General features: G+C 42.9%; 1 long non-coding RNA gene across 1 annotated transcript; it reads left to right on the top strand.

The window, feature by feature from the left end:
* Positions 1 to 18594: 18594 nt before the first annotated feature.
* Positions 18595 to 21617, top strand: LOC140704094 (uncharacterized). Its single transcript, XR_012083215.2, has 3 exons — positions 18595 to 18762; positions 20148 to 20264; positions 21291 to 21617. It is a non-coding gene; the product is annotated as an uncharacterized LOC140704094 (long non-coding RNA).
* The last annotated feature ends 2136 nt before the right edge of the window (positions 21618 to 23753 follow it).

A 23753-nucleotide genomic window follows, 5' to 3' on the forward strand; every position in this document is an offset into this window, starting at 1 on the left:
CAGCCACCCTGAAGCCATAACCTATATGGCAGAATATGTTTTTAAATAAAATGAAATGAAATAAATATTATGGAAAGGCATTAGGATTTACTTCCTTCTGTAGGGCAAAGAGACCTCTGAAGGGGAACAGCACCAGGTGAAATTGCCGCAGGCTAATCATGCCAAAAATCATCCTGCTGGTGGTAGTGGTGGTAGTGATCAGTGATAGGACCTGACACTGTGCTGATAACATGAGCAAAGAAAGAAGCATGATGTTTGACATACAGTACATGGGCTGGGAATGACATTTTGGCAGAAGATTTCCCTATGACATGGTTTGTCCCTTCTGCTTTTATGAAGGCTGCTGTTGGGGGCAATGATGATCCCATAGAGCTAGTTAGTAATGAACTTTAAGTGTCACAGACTGGCAGTGCCCTTTTCTGGGAGTAGAAGGAAAACTGGCTGAACCGGAGGCCCACATGCCTTGGCATTCTTGCCTTCCTCTCTCTTTGCTGTTGACACCTCAATTTATATCTCATGACCCCTGACCTGGCCAGCTTTAAAGGGAAATTACACCAATCTATAGAAAAGAAAAAGCCACCCATAGCAATGTATTCGCAAAGGCTTTCACAGCCGGGATCTAATGGTTGTTGTGGGTTTTTTCGGGCTCTTTGGCCATGTTCTGAAGGTTGTTCTTCCTAACGTTTTGCCAGTCTCTGTGGCCGGCATCTTCAGAGGACAGCACTCTGTGCTCTGGATTGCCTCGTGCGATGTGCACGTTCTGACAAACTGCACCTGTAGCAGTTTGTCAGAACGTGCACATCACACGAGGCAATCTGATCCACCAATAGTGTGAGATGCACATACCAGCACTTCAGCCCAATAATCTACATTATATTAATATGTTGTGCAGGGAGTGATCAGTAGTAGAATAAAATTGCGAACAAAGAGATTGTATCAGACGAAAAAGGAAGGAAGACCACATATTGACATCAGCAAGACTCGTGATCAAAGAAAAGTGGAGGAATTTGCCCTAGCGCTTGAGGAAACCCTTCTAAGCCCGGCTGAGGCAAATGCACCTGAACAATGGGAACATTTCAAGAATGCTGTTTATAACACCGTCTTGTCCACATTTGGAAAGACCAAAAAGACAGCTGACTGGTTCGAAGCCCATTCGGTGGAGTTGATGCCAGCCATAGAGGATAAGAGGAGAGCTCTAGCAGCATACAAAGCCTGTCCTAGCGGGTACAACTTGCAACCTCTTCAAGCTGCTTGTAGCCAAGTCCAACAGGCTGCCAGGAGATGTTCCAACGATTATTGGCTCCAGCTCTGCTCTCAGATACAGTTAGCAGCGGACACAGGTAACATCAAGGGAATATATGATGGTATCAAGCAGGCTTTATGTCCAATACAGAAGAAGTCTGCTCCCTTGAAGTCTGCTACAGGTGTGTGTAAGAAGGTTCATACTTTCCCTGTGGCTGTTCCCCTTCTTGAACTGTGAAAGATGAGTCGTTATTTTGAATAAAAGAACTTTTATTAACAGAACCTATTGCTTCAACTTTGTTCAGCTCGTGTATCACTTGCTTGTTCTTTTCCCTATTCTGCTTCCGTCTCTTTTCCTGTTGTTATTATTTCTTTCGTCTGTTTTGTGTCCTGTTCGCAAGAGGATGGCTCACTCTCTGCTCTGACCTCACAGCATGATCATCCAGGACCGAGCACAGCAGATGGAGCGCTGGGTGCAGCACTACTCTGAGCTATATTCCAGAGAGAATGTAGTAACCAATGAAGCATTAAATATTGAGTGCCTGCCTGTCTTGGAAGAGTTGGACAACAAACCAACCATAGCAGAAATAAAAGTGGCCTTGGATTCCCTCGCCTCCGGCAAAGCACCTGGAAAGGATAACATCCCTGTTGAAGTTATGAAGAATGCAAATATCATCACATTGTACAAGAACAAAGGAGACAGAGGCAGCTGCAATAACTACTGTGGCGTCTCTCTTTTCAACGTTGTAGGGAAGCTGCTTGCCCCTGTTGTGCTGAAGAGGCTCCAGGTGCTTGCAGATAGAGTCTATCCAGAATCACAGTGTGGATTCCAAGCTAATAGATCCACCACTGACATGGTATTCTCCCTCAGACAGTTGCAGGAGAAATGCAGGGAACAAGAACAGCCACTCTTTGTGTCCTTCATAGATCTTACAATTCCTTTGACTTAAAATACTTCCAAAGATTGGATGTCCATCTCAACTCCTTAGCATCATCAGGTCCTTTCATGAGGGAATGAAGGGTACTGTAGTTTTTGATGGCTCAACATCAGATCCCTTTGTCATCCGAAGCGGAGTGAAACAGGGCTGGGTCCTTGCGCTGACCCTCTTTGGGATCTTTTTGGCTGTCATGCTGAAGCACACCTTTGGAACTGCAATAGAAGGTGTCTATCTCCTGACTAGATCAGATGGAAAGCTGTTTAATCTCTCCAGATTGACAGCAAAGACCAAAGTCCAGCTGAAATGCATGTGGGACTTCCTCTTCGCCGATGATGCAGCCATTGTTGCCCACTCTGCAGAAGACCTCCAGTAACTCATGAATTGTTTTAGAATGGCCTGCCAAGACTTTGGGCTAACAATCAGCCTGAAGAAAACACAAGCCATGGGCTAGGGCGTGGACTCACCTCCCTCTATTGCCATCTTCACACAAGAATTGGAGGTTGTTCATGAATTTGCGCACCTTGGTTCAACAATCTCTGACACTCTCTCCCTAGATGTTGAGCTCGATAAACGCATTGGCAAAGCAGCTACCATGTTCTCAAGACTCACAAAGAGAGTATGGCTCAATAAGAAGCTGACGGCATACACCAAGATCCAGGTCTATAAAGCCTGTGTCCTGAGTACATTCCTGTACTGCAGTGAGTTCTGGACCCTTTGTGCACGGCAGTAGAGGAAGCTGAACAAATTCCATATGTGTTGTCTCCGACGCATTTTTGGCAGGACAAAGTCCCAGATAGAGTAGTCCTAGATCGAGCTGGAAATTTTAGCACGTATACATTACTGAAACAGTGTCGTCTACGTTAGCTTGGGCATATTGTAAGAATGGCTGATGGTTGGACTCCAAAAGATCTCCTGTATGGACAATTAGTGCAGGGACATCGCCACAGAGGGAGACCAGAGCTGTGATACAAGGATATCTGCAAGCGGGATCTGAAGGCCTTGGAAATGGTTCTCAACAGATGGGAAACCCTGACATCTGAGAGTTCAGCCTGGAGGCAGGCGGTGCATCATGGCCTGTCCCAATTTGAAGAGACCCTTGTCCAGCAGGCCGAGGCAAAGAGGCATTCATGAGAGCAGCAAAATCAGGGAGCTAGACAGGGTACAGATTGTATTTGTCCTCAGTGTGGAAGGGATTATCACTCTCAAACTGGCCTTCTCAGTCACACTAGACGCTGTTCCAAGTCCTCCATGCAGAGCACGATACCATAGTCTCTCGAGACTGAAGGATGCCTAACCTGTGCAGGGATCAAATCTATCCTGAGGGCTTCTTTATACTGAATCGGGCTGTCATTCCTTTAACATTTGATTCATCATTTGCTCTCAGGTTGCCCTTTACCTTTTCCTCATCACCACCTCATCTACCTGTGGGCAGAAATTTCTAGGAATCACAATGGACCTTCAGAGTGATCCACAAAGGAGAGAAGGATTATTTCCCCCCTCGTTTTGTTTTTGTTTCTTGATTGATTGATTGATTGATTGATTGATTGATTGATTGATTGATTGATTGATTGATTGATTGATTGATTGATTGATTGATTGATTGATTGATTGATTGATTGCTAAAGGGTGAATTGGTTTTCAAACCATATAAGGACAATCTGACAAGGAGGCAATTTCAGAAGTCCTAATCTTTGAAGCCAAACCGTTCTGGAACTGGAATGTCTAAATGGCCCTGCCCATGGGCTGAACACTGGTCTTTTGACTCGTCCTGCCGATGAGTTAAACTCTTCCATGGACACCTGACACCCTACGACTGAAGACAGAACTCCAGGCTACAAAGAGGTTTCAATTACTTCGCATTAATATATGTTTAAAAAAAAAGAAAAGAAAAGAAATAAGGGTGAACCCTGCCATGGTTCGCATGCCTCAGTTTCATGGACTTGGACCAGTCTAAGAAACAGATGCTCTCTTTTCTTTATTAGAATAGATTTGTTTAGAAAGGATCAGCAGGATTCATGACACTTTCCAGAGTAAAATGAAAAAGGTCAGAAGGTACATTTCTGTGGTATGGAAGGTGGCACCATATGGGAAAGAAGAGGGATGAAGAAGAAAAGGAAGAAACAGGATCAAACACAAGGACCCATCCTCAGACTACTTGGAATCCCGGTGTCAGAAGGTTACTGGAAACGGCCATCCAGGCTCTGCATAAAAATAAGCGTTCACTTCAGATGAATACAGAAGTGCATTCAAAGGAAAGGTGGATTCAAAAGATTAAAGAAGGAAAATGAGCAGCAGGGAAAGTGCTTCAGATATGGACCTGGGGAGAATGGAAGCAGGGAGAGTCACGGAGAACGAGTGCTTTAAGGATGGCCCACTGCAGATTGGGACACACCTTAACTTTTTCCTTTATCTAAATAAGGTATCTTGAGGATTTTGTAATGGGGGAACAGAGTACCTCAGACTTCCGTTGTCTGCAGGTGATTCAGCTATGGATTCATGCAAAGTTGGGGTTTGGACTAGATGGCCTTTGGCTTCCCTCCCAAATCTTCCATTCTGTTATTCTACAGTTCCGAGAGGAAACCAATCACCATAGGGCAGGAATGATTTCATTCAAGAGTTCATGATCTAGAGAACACCAACTGTAGTGAGGCTTGTTTTCCTGAAGGGAGTATGGGTGCATGAGGCAAGGGTGATAATAGACACAGCCTGTGGCCTTGTTTCGTTTAACTACTGATCCTTTCGGTCTTCATGGAACTGATTCCATCGGAGGAAACTTGCGGGACTCGCCCTATTGCACTCATCGGCTCTGTTGCAGCAAGTGGTTCTCTTTTGGCCAGTAAGAATTTCCTTCTTAAATATTTTTTCTGTTGCGTTGCACTGAATGTTGTCATCGGTGCAGCCTGCTTCCCAGTAAATCAATTTAGGTCCTGTGTGAGAAAGGTTAAACGGAAGCATGAGAAGAGCAATACTGAAGACCAATAAGGGAGAGGAAGAGGGTGAGTGATGTCAAGTGAAACAAATTAAGGAAGGGACCCCACCAAATATTCCAGCCCACTTGAAGCCCACTGGTTTGGGGGGGAGGGTTTTCCTGAAACTTACCTTTATAATATGCTGTCTTGAAGCATTGATTCTTTCCACAAGCGTAGCAGTTGGTTGGGCCTTCATACAAGTACTCTCCTTTTATATAGCACCAAATGCCCTGGGCTGAGACGGAAAGAATAATTAAGTGCATGCACTTACAAACATCAAAATGATAGCTTCTCTTCTGCCTAGAGCAGTGGTCCCCACCTTTGGCCCTCCAGATGTTCCTGGACATCAACTCCCAGAAATCCTGGCTAGCAGAGGTGATGGTGAAGGCTTCTGGGAGCTGTAGTCGAAGAACATTTGGAGGCCCAAGGTTGGGGACCACTGGCCTAGAGGATGTTCCATTGATCTATCAGTTTTGTCCCTGGCCTGGAGAGAAATATGTCCAGTGGTATGTACGGGACATGAGCACCAGGAACAGCATGCCTGGTGCAGGGAGTGTTTCTGAATGGATGAAGGTTAGTCGAGAGGGAGGGAGGTGTTGTTGGCATGTAGTGATGTGGTTCAGCTTGAGAGAACCAGATGGAGCTGGACTTTGGAAGGATGGCATAGTTTTGGTATTGGGATGTGGAGCCAGAGGTTGTTGTTGTTTAGTCGTTAAGTCACGTCCGACTCTTCGTGACCCCATGGACCACAGCATGCCAGGCCCTCCTGTCTTCCACTGCCTCCCAGAGTTGTGTCAAATTCATCTTGGTTGCTTCGATGACACTGTCCAACCATCTCATCATCTGTCATCCCCTTCTCCTCTTGCCCTCACTATTTCCTAACATCAGGGTCTTTTCCAAGGAGTCTTCTCTTCTCCTGAGATGGCCAAAGTACTGGAGCCTCAGCTTCACGATCTGTCCTTCCAGTGAGCACTCGGGGTTGATTTCCTTTAGAACTGATAGGTTTGTTCTACTTGCAATCCAGGGGATTCTCAAGAGTCTCCTCCAGCACCACAATTCAAAAGCATCGATTCTACGGCGGTCAGAATATGAGACTAGAGATCTCTAAATTTCCTTTATGGTCCAACTCTTACTTCCATACATCGCTATTGGAAAAACCATAGCTTTGACTGTTCAGACTTTTGTTGGCAAGGTGATGTCTCTGCTTTTTAAGATGCTGTCAAGATTTGTCATCACTTTCCTCCCAAGAAGCCGGCATCTTGTAATTTTGTGTCTGCTGTCACCATCTGCAGTGATCATGGAGCCCAAGAAAGTAAAATCTGTCACTGTCTCCATATCTTCCCCTTCTATTTCCCAGGAGGTGATGGGACCACTGGCCATGATCTTACTCTTTTTTAAAAAATGTTGAGCTTTAGACCATTTTTTCACCTCTTTCTTTTCTTTCAACCTCATTAAGAGGTTCTTTAATTCCTCCTCACATTCTGCCATTAGAGTGGTATCATCTGCTTATTGGAGATTGTTGATATTTCTTCCGGCAATCTTAATTCTGGTTTGGGATTCATCCAATCTTGCCTTTTACATGATGTATTCTGTATATAAATTAAATAAGCAGGGAGACAATATACAACCTTGTTATACTCCTTTCCCAATTTTGAACCAATCAGTTGTTCCATATCCAGTTCTAAATGTTGCTTCCTATCCCACATATAGATTTCTCAGGAGATAGATAAGGTGATCAGGCAATCCCATTTCTTTAAGAACTTGCCATAGTTTGTTGTGGTCCACACAGTCTAAGGCTTTTGCATAGTCAATGAAGTAGAAGTAGATGTTTTTCTGGAACTCTCCGGCTTTCTCCATAATCCAGCACATGTAGCAATTTAGACTCTAGTTCTTCTGCCCTTTCGAAATCCAGCTCGTACTTCTGGTTCTCGGTCTACATACTGGAAGCCTACCTTGCAGGATTTTGAGCATAACCTTGCTAGCATGTGAAATGAGTTCCAGAGGTTAGGCGATCAATTATCTACTGTGCCAACTGGGAGAAAAGCCAACCTGTGTAGCTTTGGGCAAGCTGCACAGTCCGAGAGTGTCCACAGAAGAAGAGAATGATAAACTGTTTCTGAATATTCTCTACTTTGAAAACCTTTCTGAAGGTTATCATTAGTCACAATTGACTTGATGTCACATTATGATGAGGATGACAAACAGAATCATTATGAAAGATCTGTGTGAAAACAGAGAGGGAGACTATGAGAGGGAATCTCATGTTGAAGAATAGAGATTCAGCCTCAGTAATTAGTGAATAAAGCCCAACAGGAACCATCTGTCATAGGTTGGAAAGTAATAACATAAGTAGTATCATAAATCATATTTAATGTAATCATGCTTGTTCCCAGTTGTAGCCATATCTATCACCAGCTCTCTAATTTCAAGAGAATGAAAGAAGTGGTTTGGATCTGGTGATGATACCACTAAGGGCAGTTACCTGGAAAATATTATTCCTGTGGTGATTTTGTTTCTAATTCATGCATGTAGTTTTAATGCCTTGATTCTTCTAAACTGAATTGCCTTTATATTGTCTCTACTGCTGTCAGCCACTGAGAAGTGATACGCTATATGGCAGTGTGACGGACAGGCCTGGAACCACACCTGTCCATCACAACGGAACACTGATTTAGCAACCAATGGTTGAGCAGGAGGGCGGAACCAAGGAAATATAAGAAGAGAATGGAAGACAGTTAAAGTTCAGTTAGGGTTAGGATTTCAGTTAGACAGGAATTAGGGGCTTCGGTTAGTGATGAGATAGGATAGTTAGTCAGGAGTTAGGGAAAGAGTTAGGTAACTGGAAGAATTTAATTTAAAAAATATTGTAAAAAAAGGTATAAGAGAACTGAATGCAACTGTTATAAAGTGATTGAAATTAAATACAAAATAATCACCATATTTCTAAGCTAAATGAAGTTTAATGAATACCAAATACAATTCCATCTATGATTTCTTTGATTCTTAAATATGTTAATCTATTAATAAACAATACTATATCCAGTTTCAAACCTCCACTGCCTTTTGGCTATATCCATTGATGGAAAAGGCTTCAGGAGTTAACCTCGAGGCAAAATCCAGAGCCAGAATCCCGGAGGCAGTTCGTGTTTTTCTGGCAACTCCTGCGAAATTGCTGGAACCAGTTGCATTGGCTCTTGCCTTTTCATTGGACCATTTCAGCGATGTGGAGAGGGGGGATTTGCTGCTTAGGTAACAGCCTATCCTCCATACTACTTTACCCAGGCTTCATGCTCTGGAGAGGACACTCCTCAATACAGAGCACGTTACCATAGTCTCTCAAGACTGAAGGATGCCTATGATGATGATAATTTGACACATGTGATTCTGCGGTCCTAGTTCGTAACTGAGGAAGGATTTCCTCTGGTGGCAGCGAAAGTGGAGACAAGAGAAACTGTCATGTCCAAAGGCAAATCGGTTTGTTAGGGAAAACCTACAGAGGAGCTGGGTGTATGTGACAGGCAGAATATGTTTTTAAATAAAATAAAATGAAATAAATATTATGGGAAGGCATTAGGATTTACTTCCTTCCGTAGGGCGAAGAGACTTCTCAAGGGGGACATCACCAGGTGAAATTGCCACAGGCTAACCATGCCAAAAATCATCCTGCTGGTGGTAGCGATCAGTGATAGGACCTGACACTGTGTTGATAGCATGAGCAAAGAAAGAAGCATGATGCTTGACATACGTGGGCTGGGAATGACATTTTGACAGAAGATTTCCCTATGACATGGTTTGTCCCTTCTGCTTTTATGAAGGCTGCTCTTTGGGGGCAATGATGATCCCATAGACCTAATTAGTATTGAACTTTATTGTCACAGACTGGCAGTGCCCTTTTCCGGGAGTAGAAGGAAAACTGGCTGAACCGTATGCCCACGTGCCTTGGCATTCTTGCCTTCCTCTCTCTTTGCTGCTGGCACCTCAATATATATCTCATGACCCCTGACCTGGCCAGCTTTAAAGGGAAATTATGCCAATCTATAGAAAAGACAAAAGCCACCCATAGCAGTTTGTGATTAACTCCTAAAATCAAAGAACTGGAAGATTCCCACATTATCCTCTTATCCACTTCTTGCCAATACAGGCATCTACAGCTGAATAGGATTGCAAAACTGTACAGTTCGAAGGTGCCCCCTTCCCAAGGTCACCTGTTACCTCAAGGATCAGAGACAGTTTCTTCCTGCACTTCTCCGTGTGGGCTCCAGGGAGGCAGCTGATCAGTCACCACATGAACAGAACGTTGGACTAGATATCCTTTGTTTTGACCCCTCTCAGCTCTCCTGGACTTCTTAACTAAAATTTTTCCTCCATTTTCAGAGCCACTGGCTGGAATTCAACTGAAAACGTACACCAGCCTAGGCTCACTGGTGTCCATCTTGGGGGTGGATCACCAGAAGTTGAGTAGGCATGATAGGCATTAGCTGTTGCACACCAAGGCATGTGGCTGATATGGAACAGCAAATGCCTGCACTGACTTCTAAACCAGGGGGAATTGTCTCTGGATAGTTAAGTAACGGCATTGTCACCATTGTATCTTTTCATATTAGTGGTGTTGGATGACCTATTTAAGTCATTCTGCTGTCTGCTGTTCAGTACAATGATTATTCCTTCCTGTGTAAATCCCTTCTCTTCAGCTTCTCTCCTAAATGGTTTTGTTCCCACAGGTCCAGATACCCTGTACTCAAAAGGTTTAGCAAGAACATGCGAGAATGGACAGGAGCACTCAAGAATACCAGCGGAGGACACACCGTTTGAACTTGAAGCTACAGAGCCTAGAAGTATCACTTTTTAGAACTGCAGCACTATGCAAGCAAGGAAATTTAGAGATCTCTAGTCTCATATTCTGACCGCCAAAGAATTGATGCTTTTGAATTGTGATGCTGGAGGAGGCTCTTGAGAGTACCCTGGACTGCAAAGAGAACAAACCTATCCATTCTAAAGGAAATCAACCCCGAGTGCTCACTGGAAGGACACATCCTGAAGCTGAGGCTCCAATACTTTGGCCATCTCATGAGAAGAGAAGACTCCCTGGAAAAGACCTTAATGTTGGGAAAGTGTGAAGGCAAGAGGAGAAGGGGACGACAGAGGATGAGATGGCTGGACAGTGTCTTCGAAACAACCAATATGAATTTGACACAACTCCAGGAGGCAGTGGAAGATAGGAGGGCCTGGCGTGCTCTGGTCCATGGGGTCACTAAGAGTCGGACACGACTAAATGACTAAATGACGACGAGTCTCATAAAGTAACTTTTCAACACTGTAGCATTTCTTTATTTATGCTTCCTGATGATGGAAAGACTGAGGTTGGCCCTCCAGTTTTTGCCAATACTGATGCCAGGAGCCAGAGTCTCAACTCCTGCCAGATATGGTATGTGACTAGGAATTTTCATAACCAAAGCCACCGACTGCCAGGCCCAACACCCTGAGAGAAAAGAAGAGGAGATGGTGGTACATTCACCAAAAGATGAAGGGAGCGTTTCTGATTTCAAAAAACAAGGGAGAGGGTGGAAGGAATGAAAAGAGCTAGGAAATGTTGTGATATGTTTTCCTAAATGTCACCAGTGGTTTCACCTCTAGCTTTCAATGTGATTTCTTTTTTATCCAGATATGTAAGCAACTAATTTGATTAGCTTGAGATATTTTGTTTCTTGCCTTGAGTATTGACTGCTCCTGGGTGGGCTTCTCTTAGGTGAACCACTGCATCAATTCTCCGTTTCCCCCTTTGCTTCACTAATGCAAACCTCTATTATGAAAACTAACATCTGAATGACCTTCCTTCCTAGAAATGACCCACTGATGCCTTCCCCACCATTACAAGCTTTCTCTGTAGGCTTCCATTTGAGCCAGTTACCTCTTTACCTGCAGAGCAGAAGACCAACATCACAAAGCCGAGCAGAAGAGCGCTGTTCATCTTTGGGTTTCGGAGTTCTGACCGCACAGGAGAGTAAAGCCGAAATGTGTGGAGACAGGCATGTGAGGTCAGTTTATTCTCTACCCTGAACAGATGTTGAGCAAGCAGTGGGAGGGGAAGGAGGTCATATGTTCTTCTTGCAAAAGGCATGGTGTATCTAAACAGGCTCCCTCAGTTCTCGAAGAAAGGAGTTCTACTGGAAACAGGATCATGATGATGAACTGGACAATTGCTGATATTCTGACAAACAGGAATACCTGTTGCAAAACATATTTTGAAATCATTTTTTAAAAATGCCCAATGAGAAAAACCAACAATAAATATTATTCTTTTTCTATTTTCATTACATGTGCTGTCTGGAAGTGAGGTGAGGCAGGAATCCAAAGCTTCTATTCCATGGGCAATGGGACACCCTTTCATGGGTGGCATGGTCAGATCACAATTAGTGGCATAATAATGGGGTAGCAGGCATAGGACAGATTCTCTACAGAATATATCACCTTGTGTTGTGATGGCTGTGCATGATTCTGTTGGGCATTCTGAGCTACAAAAATGTTTGCCAATACAGTGGTGCCTCGCATTACGATGTTAATTCGTTCCAGCAAAATCGCTGTAGAACAAAAATGTCGTAAAACGATTTTAAAAAGCCCATAGAAACGCATTAAAACCTGGTTAATGCGTTCCTATGGGCTGGAAACTCACCGTCCAGCGAAGATCCTCCATAGCGCAGCCATTTTTGCTGCCTGTGCAGCAAGGAATCCATCCCAGAAAACAGCGGGTGGCCATTTTGTTTACCGAGCTGCCATTTTGAAACCGCCGATCAGCTGTTAAAAAATCATCGCTTTGTGAGAATCGGTTCCCGAAGCAGGGAACCAATCATCGCAAAGCAAAATTTGCGATCGCAAAAATATTGACGTCGAGCGGTTTCGTCATTAAACGGAGTGCCTGTCTTGGGGGCACCACTGTATTATTGATTAGTCAATAAAAGCAGAATCCAAAGAGGGCAACTTTTCCCTTTTCCCTCTTGGATCACAACAACCTGCTGTGGTGGACTGGAAAACCTTCTGGAGCTGCTTTACAGATGATGCTAAAGCAGAAAAAAGAGGACACAGGATTTTGGTCAGTGTTAGCCAGCCCTAGATTGCTTCCCAGATTGTCAAGGAACTGAGATCTTTTTTCTCTTCAAAGCCTCTGTTGGGATGCTAAGTTTGCTGATTCAATCAAGGGTGCAAAAAATCAAACAAATGTGTGATGTATGTCTTTCAATACCAAGGACAGATCCCTGGAAAAAAGTATTTTCAGTGAAAACCAATCGTTGTAGAGATGGCCCTTTCATGTTTTAATGAAGCGGGCAGGGAGAAGAGGTACTTCTCTTTTTTCCATTTTCCTTCATTGATTTATCAAAGAGAACCTCTAAACCATGAATGATTCATAACAACAAAAGATAACACAAAGGTTTCATGTTCTTTGCTGTATTCCTTTTTTTATCTTACTTTTCTTTCATTCTCTGTATGTCAGATCTTTCCTTCCCCCTTTAACCGTTCTTTTCCTCTTTGTATGTCAAATCACCTAAAAATGTTTCATCCAATACTGATATGAGCTCTATTCAAAGCTATGCTGGTTCATTCAGCAACCAGTCAGAAAATTCAGGGGGAAGTAGGAGTGCTGAACGTGTTGAAGGATCTGAAATCCATAGAAGCGCATTCCACCCTACCACAGGCTGGGGGCCTTTATTTGTTTGCTCGCTTATCTTCATGTTTGGGAAATAGAGAACGGGCTTTGTGGGTAGATTTTTTATTTCTTGCTGTTCTTGTGTTTTGCTTTTTGCCTGTTTTCCCTTCTGTATGTGGGAGGGCTGCTTTTGCAAATTAATTTTTGTTCAAAAAGTTACTTGATTAAATCATTCTGCACTTATTTAATTAAATACGTATGTTTTCATAGGTTTGTTGGGAGGGCTGTTTTGTTTTTTTCTTCTTTGTCAGGGCGTGGACCAGCAGGAGGATTCACTTTGTGACTGTGCCAATCTGTGAGTGGTTGTTTGTTCTACTACCTCCTGTTGAAGTAGGTTGATTCTCTATTGTCCCATCTCTCTCCATATCTGGACAATTGTTCTTAGGTAAAGGTAAAGGTTCCCCTTGACATTTAGTCCAGTCGTGTCCGACTCTAGGGGACGGTGCTCATCTCCGTTTCCAAGCCGTAGAGCCAGCGTTTGTCTGTGGACAGTTTCCGTGGTCATGTGGCCAGGGCTTCTAAATTAACTAGTATCAAAAAACATGAATGACAAAACAAAAATAAAAATGTGATCCCTTTATTGTACAGAAAAACATGAAAATGAAAGTACTATTCTCAACAGGACCCAATATGAAACAAATATTTTTTAAAAAATTCTTTTTACATCTCTACTCATGATGCATCTCAAAGAGCTTTCATTTAGTCATGTGAATTCCTTGGGAGTGTTCACGCCTAATGTGTTGCAGAAACTTTCCAAGGATCCATGGTATGTGCAGAATCTCATCCAGCACATTTCAAAAATATCAGAAATTATCTTCCTCTACTGTCCAGCTTTCACATCCATGCATAGAAATCCAAAGTCAAATGTATGATCTTGGATTTCATCCCCAGCAATCCATCCTAACTCTTATGGATCTGCTTAGTTCCGTCATAGCTACCTTTCCAAGCCTTGACATTTTTGGCAATCCCACTTGCTTGTTTTCAGTTCAACTGTGACCGTCCTGCATAAATTGAGAAGAGGAACGTCAAGCACTCACACTTTTTGATAATTTCATTAACCCAAGCCTCTCCTTCTTCCTGGCATACTGTTCTGCAAGTCTGGCTTGGTCATCCTCAGTCTCCAATAATCAGCAAAGGAACATTGGAGATATGCAGTTCTTCACAACCTGTTAAAGACACATCCCTCTCTTTCCTTGGGACAAATGAAGGGACATCAATTACCAAAACACCTGCCAAAATATGCTGTTATTTGATTTCCCAGACTGGATCTTTTTTTCTCTCTCATAGTGAACTGACACAATCATTTCTTGAAGGCACAGTACTGACAATAATTAAAAGTTCTGCTAACGTATAGTTAAGTTCATTTAAAATTTCCTGGATGGTTACACATAAGAAGTGTGAAGAGGGCCAGACCTGCCGTGAGGACTACATGTGTAATTTATTAACAGCAGCGAGATTAATAATAGCTAGGCAATGGAAATCAAAATCTGAATTTCAAATGGATGAATGGTATAATGAAATATGGAATATAGCTATAAATGATAAATTAACTTGTAATATAAAGGTTAAGAAAGGAGACAGTTGTGGGTTTTTTGGGTTCTTTGGCCATGTTCTGAAGGTTGTTCTTCCTGACGTTTCGCCAGTCTCTGTGGCCGGCATCTTCAGAGGACAGGAGTCAGAACTCTGTCCGTACTCTGTTGCTGTTTGTTGGATAGTTGAGGTGTTTTTTTTTTTGTTTTTTTTTTTTTTTTTGAAGAGGCTGTCAGGGACTTTTTAATTTAACACATTTCTGGAATTGATTATTCATCTTTTTGTGCAATGTGAACACCCCGTCGTACTAAATGCTGTCTTTCTGTGTGTGGTCTTGGGCTTCAAACAGCAAGGATATTGCCATCCATTAAAACTATATATTTTTTAATATTTTAACTACAGCACTGCATCTCTGTAGGGATATGCCCTTTAATCATAGGCATCCTGCAGTCTCGAGAGACTATGGTATCGTGCTCTGCATGGATCACTTGGAACAGCGTCTAGTGCGGCTGAGAAGGCCAATTTGAGAGTGACAATCCCTTCCACACTGAAGGCAAATACAATCTGTCCCCTGTCCAGCTCCCTGATTTTGCTGCTTTCGGGACTGCCTCTTTGCCTCGGCCTGCTGGACAAGGTTCTCTTCAAATTGGGAGAGGCCGTGATGCAACGCCTGCCTCCAGGCCGAATGCTCAGATGTCAGGGTTTCCCATCTGTTGAGATCCATTTCCAAGGCCTTCAGATCCCGCTTGCAGATATCCTTGTATCACAGCTGTGGTCTCCCTCTGGGACAATTTTCCTGCACTAATTCTCCATGCAGGAGATCCTTTGGAATCCGACCATCAGCCATTCTTACAACATGCCCGAGCCAACGTAGACGTCGCTGTTTCATTAATGTACAGATGCAACAAATTCCAGCTTGATCTAGGACTACTCTATTTGGAACTTTGTCTTGCCAGGCGATACCAAAACTGTGTCGGAGGCAACGCATATGGAACGTGTTCAGCTTTCTCTCCTGCCGTGCATGAAGGGTCCAGGACTCACTGCAGTACAGGAGTGTGCTCAGGACACAGGCTCTAATATTTATTTTTAAAAGAGAAAGAAAGAGAAATGCAAGCATTCTAACCCTGAGAACTGAAAAACAAATTAGTATACAGTGGTGCCTCACATAACAAGCGCACCGTTTAACGATGAATCCACATACCGATGCTGATTTTGCGATCGCTAATGCGATCGCATAATGATGTTTCTTCACCCGATGTTTCTTCACATAGCGAGGGGGGAACAGCTGTTCTGCGGTGGCCGGAACACCCAAAATGGCCACCAGAATACCCAAAATGGCCGCCAGAACCACCCAAAATGGCCGCCAGAACACCCAAAATGGCTGCCGAACACCCAAAATGGCCACCGGAACATGGGGAAACATCACAGAACAGTGAGTTTTGGGCCCATGTGGAATGCATTAAATGATGTTTAATGCGTTCCAATGGGTTTTTTGATCCGTATAGCAATGTTTCCCCATAGCGAAGGTTAATCCAGAATGGATTAAATTCGCTATGCAGGGCACCACTGTACAACACTGGAAACATATTCTTCAAACATGCTGATTAATGAAATTATTTAAAACTTCACTTGTAGTTTACCGTAGCAGTTTTTAGCCCCTACTTTATATTGGAGAAATAATTTTCATAGTGAATGCACACAGTGATTCAAAATCACATGAATGGCTTGTAACCAACCCCTAAGAATGGGGAAGAAAAGGAGGGAAATCCTGATGCTTTGCAGAGTTGGCAAATATTTATTTCTTTCTCCACTGGCTACTGACTATGCCCTCATCATCCTTCTTAACATCATCAAAGTTGTTGTTGCTAAAATGCATGCTCACACCATGTAGTTTGCACTTAACATTTGCTTAGAGATGTGGAGAGTAAAAATTTTACACTTCTTTGTGGGGGATATTTTTGTATTTTGGGGGCACCGTCCTTCCATGTTACATGGAAGGAAATTTTTCTTTCAGGTTGTTCTGTTTGGCGTTTCATATTTGTATTTTCTGGCACTCATGCTGAAAACCCTTGAAAACCTTCCCAGAATGAAGAGAGGTGAAGCAAAGAAAATCCAGATGCAGGCAACAATGCATGGGAAAGATGAATCATCAAAGCCCCCACTTAAGAAGAGGATGAGGGAAGCAAAAGAATACCTGGTCATGTAAGGAGAACGGAGCACTTAGTTTCATGGGACAGAGAGATATTACCTGGGGAGGTGGGATGTGAGATAAGAGAAAGAACCTCTGTGTGAGGAGGTGATAAGAAAGAGCCCTAGTCAGTTGGGCGGGACAGAGCCCTGGAGGGGTAATTGGACAAAGGCCTTTCTAGTGTGCAGAGAGCTCGATCCTTCAAAGTCGTATTGCAGAGTTAGAGCTCCTTTTTCTTTCTTTCACTATTCCTTTGTTTGCTTTTTTGCAACAAGGGAAATATTTTGGACCTTGTCACCCCTGAATAATGTACCAAAAGAAGAAGACAGGCGTGGCTTTCACAGGCTATGGAGAAGTTTGTGTGCCCAATGCCTCCCTCTGTGATTATTTGAGATCAGGTGGAGATCGGCTAGAAAGAACAAACCAAACTTGCCAAATAGGTTGCCAGGAAGAAGGTGATGCTCGGCTTTACGGAAAGTAAAGGTGTGGATGCATGGTGTTCCTCTTCTCAGCTGATTCGGGCTGAACTGCAAAGAAGCAGTGAGACTTGCCAAATCATATGGTTCAGGGATGCACTCTATTACATAAGATCTAAAGTATATATGCCACATGCCACCCACTTCTACATAAGAGGCTTGTTCAAATCTGGATTTCCTCATAACGTTAATTTAGTGTGCATGCATGGATAAAATTGAGGAGTCACCCGTATAGCCAGGCACTGTGCGAGGTCACTTGCCACTTTCCTCAAGCCTTCTTTCCCGCACCACCTTCTTGGACCAGGAGCTCTCCCTCTCGCTCTCTTTACCTTGATCCAAGCCCTGGACTCCTTGCCTCTTCTTCAAGGGGGGATTCAGCAACCCTCTCTGAGGGTCCAAGTGCGATGCTCAGCTCCAACCTAGCTCTTACTCTTGCTCCGGAATCACTCCCTGTTTCAGTGCTTTTCTTATAACTCTCAACTCCTTCAAATCATGTTCTCTCATATTTTTTTGTACATTGCAATGTCTGGGTTGTGCATTAGGCAAAAGAAAATAAGTAGAGGTTCTGTCATGGACCACGTAGGGAAACTTTTGAAAAAAATGCAACTTACAAACAGTATTCAGGCCCACCACAAAACTACAACAAGTGTTGCTAGGCCCCCCTCCTAGCCTATCTTACATCATCCCTCCACAATGGCTGGAAAGGATTTTCACACCGGACTCCATTGCATCAACAAAGTTTTGTTGTTTCAGCAAAGGGCTGCAGAGAGAACCTGGACATTGTGCAAAGAAACAACAACAACAAAAAAGAAAGCACAACCTGTCCCTCCCAGCATGGGAGATGGCATGCACATTGTTTCCAAAAGATTATCGTATCAGCTAATTAGGAGTATCATAGTTGCACAACTCATCCCAGAGGAAAGCATTGCCATAACTTCAGGTCTTAGAAAGTATAAATAGGGAAAGAGCTGCTCTGGTTCATCGAGGTCTGTGCAGTACAGAGATTTTCTGAAATCCCTGCCAGATTCACTCTTCTCAGCAACTGAAGAGAGAGAGAGACCCAGTATGAATAAGCTGCTTCTCCTTGGTTTCTCTTCCCTGGTTTTCTTCATTATCGGTAAGAAAGCAGAAGACGAATGGGCATACAGGGCAAGGTTATGAATCTACCTCCTTCTCAGTCCCATAGCTATCTATGGGATTTTCTGCCTTTCTTTCTTCCCTTCTTGGGATTTCCAAGTCAAGAGAAGGACCTCCCTTTCTACCCATGAAACTGCAAATAATTCTTTAGAATTCCTGGGCAGGAGTTCATCCCCATCTCTGCAGGATTCAATATCAGTGCCTTTTGTCAGTTTCAGGACCTGATCCAATGCAGGGCTTGCTGGCTAATCAGCAACCTAAATGCTAATTTCAAGAGGTGGGAGGAAGGGGCCTGCATGAGAAACTAACTGATTTTGCCTGTTTAACATACTAACCAATCAGAGGGATTTGTTGTTTCCCAGGTTAAATAAGTTCCGCCCCTTGTCACTCCCCTTTTTACCATGAGGTTAGAGAGACTCCATTTTGTGATCCAGATCCTTCTTTGCCTTGCATGATGATAGATATCCAGGCAGGATCACTGAACCCCAGAGATCCTCCCAGCCACATGGGCTGAAGAAAAGAAACCTTTACCTTTACTACTTTCCTTCTGTTTCAAGTTGAAATATTCTGAATGCCTGTTCATGTGAGTTGAATATACAAAACCCTTTTCACACTTAAGAATCGCCTCCTGAGTGTTGTTTTAATCAAAACTGCAAGGCTTTGGTGAGGGTGGATAAACAAGGGAACTTCTAATTAAAGTTACCTGGCCTTCCACTGTGCATTTTATTGGAACTTACACAAGTTCCCAGAACTCTCAACAGGTTATGGGCCCTGTTGAGTTACCAAACACAGCCAACAGGGCTGACTAGCACAGCCATTTGAAACTGACTACTAGAACAGCCTGAGATTGACAACCGCACCAAAACAATACAGCAATCCTTGCTCTCAGAGACAAAAATTGGTGATGGTGAGAATGGTTCTTAGCATTTCTCCCTGGTGCTCCTTCAGGAAATCTTTCAGTGTTTATGGGAGATTCTAAATGTGAAGGAAAAATGAGATAGACCCTAATCTAGTAAGCAGATATATACTGTAATTTTATTTTCCCTTCTTCCTGGATACCTAGTTTGCATCAAGGGAACAAAATAAGCCTGTAACAATTTTGCTGGGTTTTTCATCCTCATTGACAAACGTGAAAATCGTCATCTTCTAGGTAACTTGTTTGCTCATTCTTGGAAGCTACAAGACTTGTTTTATCACACCCTTTTTATCCCTTTGTGAAGAAGGAATTGATTGGTTTATGTGCAGAAACGTGTATTAAATGAAAACGTTATGTTTTACACTAAACCATTTTTATCTTGTGCAAAATAGAGGGCTTTGCAGAAAACATGGGCTGTTAAAAGAGGGGAAATGGCAATGTTTTTAGAAATTGCCAAAAAAATGTAGGAAATGACCTAACACCCTCCTAATCTTAACCAGAAGGGAGTAAAACCTTTGGCTTTTTAAAATCCTCACCTGCAAAGAATGAAGTAAGTAAGCATTTACATCCCAAAGAAAAAGAGTACTGGAGTTAATAGACCTTTGGTCTGATTTAGCAGGTTTCTTCTTCTTAAATCTCGTGTGTGATGCTTATGTATTTTAAGGGTAATTGTAGGTGATTGGGACGTGGGTGGTCCTGTGGGTTAAACTGCTGAGCCACAGGACAGTTGATTGAAAGGTCGGCAGTTCAAATCTTCACAACGGGGTGAGCTCCCGTTGCTTGTCCCAGCTCCTGCCAACCTAGTAGTTCGAAAGCATGCAAATGTGGGTAGATAAATAGCTACCACCATGGTAGGAAAGCAATGGTGTTCCGTGCCTAATCATGCTGGCCACGTGACCATGGAAAGTTTCTACGGACAAACATCGGCTCTTCAGTTTATGAATGGGGATGAGCACTGGCCGCTAAAGGCAGACACAACTGGAATTAAATGTTAAGGGAAACTTTTATCTTTACCTTTATAGGTGATTATTTCTCCTCTTCCTTCCTTACAGTCCAGGGACTCAAGTGTAATTCATGTGATTATGAGGATCCAGAATACTGTCGAACCCACAATAAAATATGTGAGGCAAAACTTGGGAAATGTATCACAACAACCATCTATGAGAACGGTAAGGCATAAGAATGCAACATCATCAAAATCATGTCTTGATCCACAGTCTAAAGCAACTTATAATTTTTTAAGGTTTTGACTTAGCACAGTAATCAGGTACAGTGGTGCCTCGCATTAAGATGTTAATTCATTCCAGCGAAATCGCTGTAGAATGAAAGTGTCGTAAAGTGAAATTAAAAAGCCCATAGAAATGCACTGAAACCCATTTAATGCGTTCCAATGGGCTGGAAACTCACTGTCCAGTGAAGATCCTCCATAGGGCGCCCATTTTCGTTGCCTGTGCAGTGAGGAATCCATCCCAGAAGACAGCGGGGGGCCATTTTGTTTACCCGGTGGCCATTTTGAAACCGCCGATCAGCTGCCCAAAAAGTCATCGTTTTGCGAAGAATCGGTTCCCGAAGCAGGTAACTGATCATCACAAAGCGAAATTCCCCCATAGGAAACATCATAAAGCGATCACAAAAGTGATCGCAAAAAGTTTGTCATAATGCAGTTTCGTCGTTAAACGGAGCGATCGTAAAGCGAGGCACCACTGTAGTAGCCAAATCATAAGAGCTGGCATTCCAAAGAGATACAACACGTGTACAGCTTGTTCCTTTCACGTGTAAAGTTTGTTCCATCTGCCACAGACTTGGCTTCAGATAGCCTGCCTCACCTTTCTTGTCTGGACAACTGGTTATAGCCAGCTTTCTTCCTTTTCTTTCTACAGTATCTGAACGAATAAGTCACATTTAGAATGTTCTTTCCAAGCCTGCTGATATAGAAACTTGGAACTCTTGCAAATCTTTGCAGATTTTGTATCAAGCTCACCATCCCATCTCCCCTTGCGATGTCTCCATCTTCTTCTCAGGCCTGGGGTGCTGCTCTTTTTGGAACCCACACACGGTCTGACACATTCTGTCACTCATAACACAATGCAGACCAGTAGAAGCTTTCCTCAGCAAACTGACCCTGTGGTAAAAAAAAGGCCAGGCTGCAATCTTAAAGGGAACAATCTCAAATCCACATGTTTTCTTTCCTGCAGCTGATGGAAGATTTGGTGGAGTGAAGTATGGATGTGTTGACTACATATTTGACAATATGAGATGCAACACTTTACGGAGGACAAGAAAAGCCATTTTGTCGGTGAAATGTTGCGAGACTGACAGGTGCAACGGAAAGGCTTCCCCCTTCCCTCCTCCCGAATGTAACCGACCCTCCTTAGATCGTGAGTGAGCGGAAGGTCCTCAGAACTGGAGTTCTTTCTCCTTTACAACAAGAATGTCTGTTTTTCTCAGATTCCTATTTGTGTCCTGGTGGGGACAATCTACTCATGTTTTTGTCCCAACTTATGATGCTTCTGATATAGAGGAAAAAATATTTACAATACTGTGGTAATGTATGCAATCATTTCCATGGTGAAAAAAAAATGCAACATGTGTGCTCTGACATGAGGCGCTTCTTCTTTGTGCAGTGATAGGATTAGGTTGGATCCGGTCCAGAGACATTTGGTAATCCAAGCATCAAAAGGCAGTGAAAGCAAGCCAATCAGTGTGTCTCCAAAACGTTGCAAAATTACTCTTGTCTGTGGAAAACACCGAGGTGGAGAGAGGGATTGGGGTGAGAAGGAGTGCCTGGCTTGGCTCGTGGACAGCTGTGGGGCAAGAATCCCATTAGCGGTCTCCAATTGCAGTGCTCACTGTGGGGGGAGAGGAGATCTCGTCTCTCTCCCTCCTCTTCTGCCCTTCTGCTCCTTTTTTTTTAATTAGCAGCAGATCCATTTTGGGAAGAGTTTGGTTGGCGTTTAGCGCCAGTTGTGCCTTATCCTTCGTCCTTCATCCTACCTAAAACACTCAGCTCATATGGGACCCTCACCCATATTTTATTTATTTATTTATTTATTTATTTATTTATTTATTTATTTATTTATTTATTTATTTATTTATTTATTTATTTATTTATTTATTTATTTATTTATTTATTTATTTTATATGCCGCCCACTCTACCCAAAGGTCTCTGGGCGGCTTACAACAATTAAAATTCAACACAATAAAATATAAAATGATTAAAATACGATTGAAATACAAATTAAAATTTAAATTGCCATCATCAAGACCCACAGTTAATGTTATTTCAATTAAAAGCCTTCTGGAACAGGAAGGTTTTGACCTGGCGCCGAAATATCATCAGTGTCGGCGCCAGGCAAATCTCAGGCGGGAGGGCGTTCCATAGTCTGGGGGCAGCTGCCGAGAAGGCCCTTTGTCTACAAGCCGTCCCTCTTACCTCCTTAAGGGACGGCTCTTTCAAAAGGGCCCCCCCGGCTAGATCTTAATTGCCGGGTAGGCTCATATGGAAGGAGGCGGTCCTTCAAGTATCCGGGCTTTATATGTCAAAACAAGCACTTTGAATTGGGCCCGGACAGCAACTGGTAACCAGTGTAAATTGTACAGAATCGGCTTGATGTGCTCTCTGGCGGTGAAACTGGTGCAGCATCACTATGGCGCATTTGAAGTCGTTGTCACGCTTCTCCCAGGCTGCTTCTTCTGTTGGGAAAATAATGAGGCTGTGAGACACCGAGATAAGTGGTTCATATATATTTTATCTAGATCTCTTAGGGAAGGGTAAACGGGAGTCCCTAAGAAATAAACATAACACTAAAAGTATATTACATACCAAAATGGTTGAAGAGAGTAAGCAACAGCAGTTTCAGTAACACCAACAAACAGGCAAACACAAAAGCTTCTGCCTCACTCCGTAGCTTCACACCATCAAGAAACAGGGTAAAACAGATTAAATTTATAAGCCTAATTAGTCACAGGAAACACATGAGGTTCTTTCAGTGTTAACTCTTAAAGAGAAGGCATGTTACAGATTGACATTACAACATCTTCCACGTTTTCGTTGATGTTTCCTCAGACACAACCAGAGCGATCGTTCCTGCCATTCAGTCACCCTCCTTTCTTTATCAGGACAGCTTTTTCGCAATTAATTAATTAATTAATTAATTAATTAATTAACTTATTAACTTATTAACTTATTAACTTATTAACTTATTTATTTATTTATTTATTTATTTATTTATTTATTTATTTATTTCTCTCTCACACTTTTTGTAAATTCCAATAGCTTTGCTCTGTGCAAAGCAAAAGAAAAAGAGTAGAAATCTGGCTAGAGAACACATGTGCCCATCCCACTATGTCTTACATCCACGTGAGCTAAGTCTCCAGCCGGAAGGTGGTACAGTATTGATGTACAAAATCCTGAGAAACCGACAGACGTAAGGCAGTAGGTAGAACATGAGCCCCAAGAGCCTGGTTCTTTGCACAGCAAAACAGAAAGGAAGAGAATCCGCTGGAGAATGTGGGCATCGATCTCACTACCTCTCGCATGCTAAGCGAGCGCTCTACCACTTGAGCTAATTCCCCTTTGGCCAGGATCTCAGATGCTCTGCATATAAGGGCTAGAAAGGGGGAAGAATTTTTCTCTGTTTTTCCCCCTTCTCAATCA

The sequence above is a fragment of the Pogona vitticeps genome, chromosome 2, assembly GCF_051106095.1.
Source record: "Pogona vitticeps strain Pit_001003342236 chromosome 2, PviZW2.1, whole genome shotgun sequence".
In the NCBI taxonomy this organism is placed as follows: domain Eukaryota; kingdom Metazoa; phylum Chordata; class Lepidosauria; order Squamata; family Agamidae; genus Pogona; species Pogona vitticeps.